Below are 6642 nucleotides of genomic sequence, written 5' to 3' on the forward strand. Positions count from 1 at the left end.
GTTTTTAATGTTGTTATTTGTCAATATGGAGCACATTTGAGATAGTACTGAAAAAAATAGCAGTACATATACTAAACCACAACATGTTACCATGTAAAGTACAAGTGTCAAATAAAAGTAGTGGAGTAAAAGTACAATATTTACCTCTGAATTGTAGTGGAGTAGAAACTACAAAGTAGCAGAAAATAGAAATACTCAAGTGAAGTACAAGTATTAGTACCCAACATTGTACTTCACTTGAGTATCTCTATGTTCTGCTACTTTGGACTTTGAGTAAATGTACTTAGTTAAAATGCCACCACTGCAGTCAGGGCACACTCAAAATGCTTTGAAGCTAATCTTTGGAGGTCCATAATGTTGCTTTAAGACAGAAAAAGAATGAAGTTATACTTTGATGCAGAGACGGCAGGGAGTCTCTGTCTGATTTGTGAGATGAACAGACTCTCAGTTTAGTTAGGGAAGAATCCTGAAGCAAGCCACATGATTGAGATTTGAGTTGCTCTAAACCGACTGACTGAAGAACCAAATGATGGTCAGCCAAATCTGACAATAGACATCAAGTGAATAACTTTTATTTTATAAATAAAAACAATATTCATTTATCATTCACCTTTTCCTGACCCCTAGAGCTCTGTTGAGAACTGTTTAAACATCTGTGTCTCTTTATCTCTCTCTCATTAACCCCCCCCCCCCCTCCTCTGGTTGTTTCTGGGTGTTTGTTGTTAGTTTCCTGTCACAGAGGAAGTGCCTCACCCTGCTGCCTGGCTCCCAATTGGCCCCAGATGAACAGAGATTTTTGGGGGGCCGAGCATGAGGAGGGGTCGGACAGCTCAGAGGATAGAAAGAGGAGAGGAGGAGAGCAGGATCAGAGGACAGAGGACGGAGGACGGAGCAGAGACATGATCAGAGAGAGACATGTGAGCGGGACATGCTGGAGGAGGTGAGTTTACATCGCAGTGTGCAGCTGCTTATATCTCATGTTTTCTTTTGTGTTTATATTGTGTTTGTATTCAATTGGCAGAGGTGGGACAAGTACTCAGATCTTGTTCTTGAGTAAAAGTAGAAGTACCTGAGTGTAGGAATACTCTGTTACAGTCAAAGTCCTGCATTCAAAATGTTACTCAAGTAAAAGTAGAAAAGTATTATCATCAAAATATAGTTAAAGTAGCGACAGTAAAAGTAGTCGTTGTGCAGATTGGTCCATTTCAGAATAATATATATGATATGTTTTATAATGATTGATCATTAAAGTGTTCTCAAAGCTGGTAAAGGTGCAGCTAGTTTGAATGACTTTGTATACTGCAGGGTAGCTTGTGGATTTACTCCAGGTGGAACTAAAGTCTGATTTAAGACTTGATTATATTTCACATCATTCATCCAGATCTGTAAAGTAACTAAAACTATTAAATACATTTAACCAATTGTGAGTTCCTAATATCTAAGAGGTTTTTTGAATGTCAGCGTCCTCTGTTCTGAGCGTAGTGCATGGATGCATCTGTATTACTATTTCTGTCTCTGCTAAAGAGCTGATGATTTGGTTATTGTTTCAGTTTGTTTGTTACATTGCATTTAGCTGATGCTTTTATCCAAAGTGACGTACAATTGTTTGTTTGTTTGTCTGTCAGCAGGGCAACAGAACACTACAGAATCATACCTGATTTGACCTGATTTGAATGAAGGCTGGTGACTACAACAGAACCAGGACCCCCACTGAAGTCTGGACTGATGTGAATCACAGGGCTGACCACATGATTTCCCCCTTTGGATAACATCACAGGAGGGCATGGTGGAGGGGGGGTCGTTTTCCGGGTGCTTTTCTAGTCTTTCTAGTTTTTCCAAAACAAGATCTTTGCCATTAGAGAAACCAACTGTTTCCAGACTGCTGCCTCTCTTGGTCTGGTCACTCCCAATCCTTGTACCAGTGTCTGATTGCTCAGTGACGCTGGACAGGTTTGGGGGGGGCTGTGCTAAGGACTGCTGTACTCCATTATCTCCTGCTGACTTGTTTTCATTCTCCTTTCATTGGTTTTTGGACTTTTGTGATTACTTATGTGCATCTCAATTAAAACGTAGAAACCTTTGAACTTCCTGTACTTTCTTTTTGCTCTACCACTCACATGTGTTTTGTCTGTATGTGCATTTCGTGACTAGTGCAAGTGCAATGCTAATATGAGGACTGTTATCACAAACAGATTTAATGTAAATAGTTTGGAATATATTTAAATGTAAACCAATTAAGCCTCTAAGACGTTCATTTTAAAATGCGATGATTTCCCTGGGTCACACTGTCAGAACTGTTAAAGCTCAGTTTTCAAGGTTTATGTTATGTACTGTCCAAAACATTTTAATGTATGAAAACAGATACTTTAAGTACATCTTAAATTACATTTACTAATAAAAACAAGCAAGCCCATTTTCAGGATATTAAGGTTCATTTGGTTATTAACAGTCCTCCCTGTACCCACTGACAGGCTGTTATGGTTTACACATACATGAGCAATGTAACTTAATTTAAAACCTGATGTGAGCACTTGCAGAAAAGAAATCTGAGCTTGTGTGCATACATTTACACTTGTATAAAATATCCACGTATCTGTGAACCAAATTTGAAGTCACAGAAGAAAAAAAGTGTTGTAGCTTGTAGAAAAAAAATGAATTTAGTGATGAAATGTTCACTTGCAGAAAAATATATATTTTTAAATATATTTTCCATTACAACTGCAACTTGGTTATTACAACCTCTCAAATCAGTCATTACAACTTCACGAATCTGCTCTGTGGCAGTATAAATCGACGAATCTGCCGCCTTGACTTTTGCTACACTTCTTGCGATGAATGTGTCGCTAAAGTAATTTTCACCTGTAGATGTGGGGGGAGGGAGGGGGGTTGGAGCGAAGGGGCGGAGCTATCAGAACGAGGGGGCGCAAGCTCGGGTCAGTCACACAGCCATGTCAGGTCGAACCGGATGACTGCGGGGCCCTGCATGTTGCCCCTTTCACACTAACGCCGTTCCAGGGCCGGTTCGGAGCTTGAGCCTGATAAGCACCGGTTTTTCCTGTTCACGCCGCAGCGGAGACGGCTCTTTTCCCCGAAAACCGGTTCTTACCAAGCTCGGAAAAAGTGTCGGTCTTGAGGCAAGAACCGCATACGTCACGCTTACGTTGGAGGGGGTGAGATTGACCTGAACTAACAGTTTATGGAGAGTAGCCTACGGCAAATAAAAGTTTAAACAAGCAGTAGCGCTGAGCAAAGTGACTAGAACGCATTTGTAAAATAAACACACTTTATAAAGTCAGGCAACACTAACCAGTAACCAGGCTTCGTGTGATTCTGTTTATTTGACCATCCGTTCGCTGTTATTGATCATTGTGGAGGGGGCAGATGATTTGTTTTGTATTAGCAGCTATCAGATGGAATCAATACATGGGCTACACAGGTTGTCATGTCCGACTATCACAAGTAGAATCATAATGAAAAATACGCCGGTAAAATGTGCCTTTAGAAAACGGCTTAGGCCTATGCCACAAGTTATAGCAACAAGTTACAAGTAGCCTAGTCAATATAGTCAGTTTAGCTTCGGTTGCTATGCTAACATCACCCATTTTATACCAGAGAAACCTTCGTAACAGCGTTGTGATGCCAAACAGCGTCAATTCAGACTGACACACATTCACTTATGGGGAATTAGGGACATTTATCAGCTGCTTGTGTGACAGTCAGACAGTGAATACTTTAAAGCGGCCGCTGCTGTGAGTTAACGGGAGAATAAACTCCAGGTGGACGAGCAGCACTGCAGCAGTCGGTAAATGCCGCTGTAACACATTAATAAACAATAAACCACGGCACTCTGGAGAAAAGTACAAGGTTGGAGAAGTAGTTATTTAATTTAATCTGGCTTCGTATGATTAAAAGTAACACGATCATCGACCCGACGCATTGTTGTTGTTGTGAGCGAAGCACGGAGCTAGAACGGGAGCAACAGTAGTCACTTGTGTGTGACTGACCCGAGAGCCTCGTCGTTCTGATAGCTCCGCCCCTTCGCTCCAACCCCCCTCCCTCCCCCACATCTACAGGTGAAAATTACTTTTGCGACACATTCATCGCAAGAAGTGTAGCAAAAGTCAAGGCCGCAGATTCGTCGATTTATACTGCCACAGAGCAGATTCGTGAAGTTTGACTGATTTGAGAGGTTGTAATAACCAAGTTGCAGTTGTAATGGAAAATATATTTTAAAATATGTATTTTTCTGCAAGTGAACATTTCATCACTAAGTTCATTTTTTTTCTACAAGCTACAAAACTTTTTTTTTCTTCTGTGACTTCAAATTTGGTTCACAGATACGTGGATATTTTTTTTCTGCAAGTGCTCACATCAGGTTTTACACGCTCTCGCATTTTGCACCATATCTACCTTCATAGTTATCAACCTTTTTCTTACTCAATATCAAGCCACACTTATTGTTTTTACTTCGGCTGTGAGTGTTTGTGTGTGCTCAGGATGAGTTTCGCTTGTTCTCGCTGTATCGCCAACCCGGAGGCCTGTCCGCTCCTCGCAGCAGATCGCAGCAACGAGCCTCAACGTCCTGACCAATCAGAGCACACTGGGCTCACAGGGAGGGGGGGGCAGGAGCTCCAACAAGCCGTTTAGGACAGAGTGAATACCTGGTGAATACACATACTATACAGAGATGCTGTATGAGAAACCAATGTTAGTTTGGAAAATTGCACAATGTAAATCTATTCTAGTAGACCTCAACAATGGAATTATGATCAGTAGAATAGTAGGGATAGTGGTGGTCTAATGGATAGTGAGGTGGGCTGAAGATCGGAAAGTTGTGAGTTCAAATCCCGCCAGGAACACCACCACTAGTGTGCCCTTGAGTAAGGCACTTAGTCCTTAGTTACTCCAGGGAGAATGTCCCTGTAATTGGTAATTGTAAGTCGCTTTGGATAAAAGTGTCAGCTAAATGAAATGTAATGTAATGTAGAAATGGCCATGACATGGGCCCTTTAAAAAAAAAAATTGAAGTCCAACTCCATGCTAACTGTTTTTGCCTTAGTGAAAAGCCTTGCAATGCAAATGCAACATCCATATTAACCATATGCACCCTCTCTCAAGACAACACGTAATGCTGTTTTAGTTTTTCCTGAAACACTGAAATTCGGTTACTGTGACTGCAATATAATGTTGAATATAACCCATTTTTATTTTATTGTACATCTGAATAATCATCCACAGTAATATCTTCTAATAATTATTTATTAATTTGAAATCAAATACAGACTGATAAACTGGGTTAAAGGTAGTGATGGGAATTATGGCTCTATGAAGGGAGCCGGATCTTATGGCTCCGTTCCTTTGCGAGAGCCGTTCAAAAGAGCCGTTTTTTTTAAGGGGGCGGGGTTAATATGTGGGCTTTCATGTGCCTTTTGCTGAGGAGTGGCTTCCTTCTAGCCATAAAGGCCTGATTGGTGGAGTGATGCACAGATGGTTGTCCTTCTAGAAGGTTCTCCCATCTCCACAGACGAACACTAGAGCTCTGTCAGAGTGACCATCGGGTTCTTGGTCATCTCTCTGACTAAGGCCCTTCTCCCCCATTGCTCAGTTTGGTTTGGGCGTCAAGCTCTAGGAAGAGCCCTGGTGGTTTCAAACATCTTCCATTTGCAAATGATGGAGACCACTGTGCTTGTTGGGACGTTCAATGCTGCAGACATTTTTCTGTACCCTTCCCCAGATCTGTGCCTTGATACAATCCTGTCTCTGAGGTCTACAGACAATTCCCTGGACCTCATGACTTGGTTTGTGCTCTGATGTGCACTGTCAACTGTGGGACCTTATATAGACAGGTGTGTTCCTTTCCAAGTCATGTCCAATCTATTTAATTGACCACAGGGGGACTCCAGTCAAGTTATAGAAACATCTCAAGGATGATCAGTGGATACGGGATGCACTTGAGCTCAATTGTCAGTGTCAAAGCAAAGGGTGTGAATACTTATGTACATGTGATATTTCATTTGATTATTTGTAACACATTTGCGAAAAATTATTTTAAAACGTTGTGTGTGGAATGTTGAGAGAAAAAAAATGTAATCCATTTTGAAATAAGGCTGTAACATAACACAATGTGAAAAAAGTTAAGGGGTATGAATACTTTCTGGATGCACTGTATATCACTTAAATTATTCAATACATCCTTTGTACTGAAGTATTCAAAAGTAAGCCGGGCCGGCTAAAATAATTGGTCGTGCTTTTTACAGCGCCACGGCTTCCACAGATGACATTGTTTTATGTATTTATTGTCAAAGCATTTAATGTATTAATTGCTATCGGGATGTTAAGAGCATTCCATGGAATATAACAAGTGTTTCTGAAGTGAATTACCTACCCCACCTTTAACAGGTGTTAATGCAACATACTGAACTGCTAAAATGACAAAACAAGACATATATATAGTGGCTTGGCCATATCAAATAGAAACCAAGGGGTAATTGAGATTAAACAGAATAGAAAAGGACACTCCCCCAACGACCACGGTAACTCAAAGACAAAGAAGGTATCTCCTTTCTCTAATTTCCCCTCCTCGACTCCTCGACTCCTATCCTCGTGTCTTAGTCCCGCCCACAGGAGATGCGAGCGGAGGAG

General features: G+C 41.1%; 1 long non-coding RNA gene across 1 annotated transcript; it reads left to right on the forward strand.

Annotated features, from left to right (window-relative positions):
* Positions 1–858: 858 nt before the first annotated feature.
* On the forward strand, positions 859–2422 carry LOC117469299. The gene is made up of 2 exons (XR_004554579.1): positions 859–940; positions 1626–2422. It is a non-coding gene; the product is annotated as an uncharacterized LOC117469299 (long non-coding RNA).
* The last annotated feature ends 4220 nt before the right edge of the window (positions 2423–6642 follow it).

This window comes from Trematomus bernacchii, unplaced genomic scaffold (genome assembly GCF_902827165.1).
Source record: "Trematomus bernacchii unplaced genomic scaffold, fTreBer1.1, whole genome shotgun sequence".
In the NCBI taxonomy this organism is placed as follows: domain Eukaryota; kingdom Metazoa; phylum Chordata; class Actinopteri; order Perciformes; family Nototheniidae; genus Trematomus; species Trematomus bernacchii.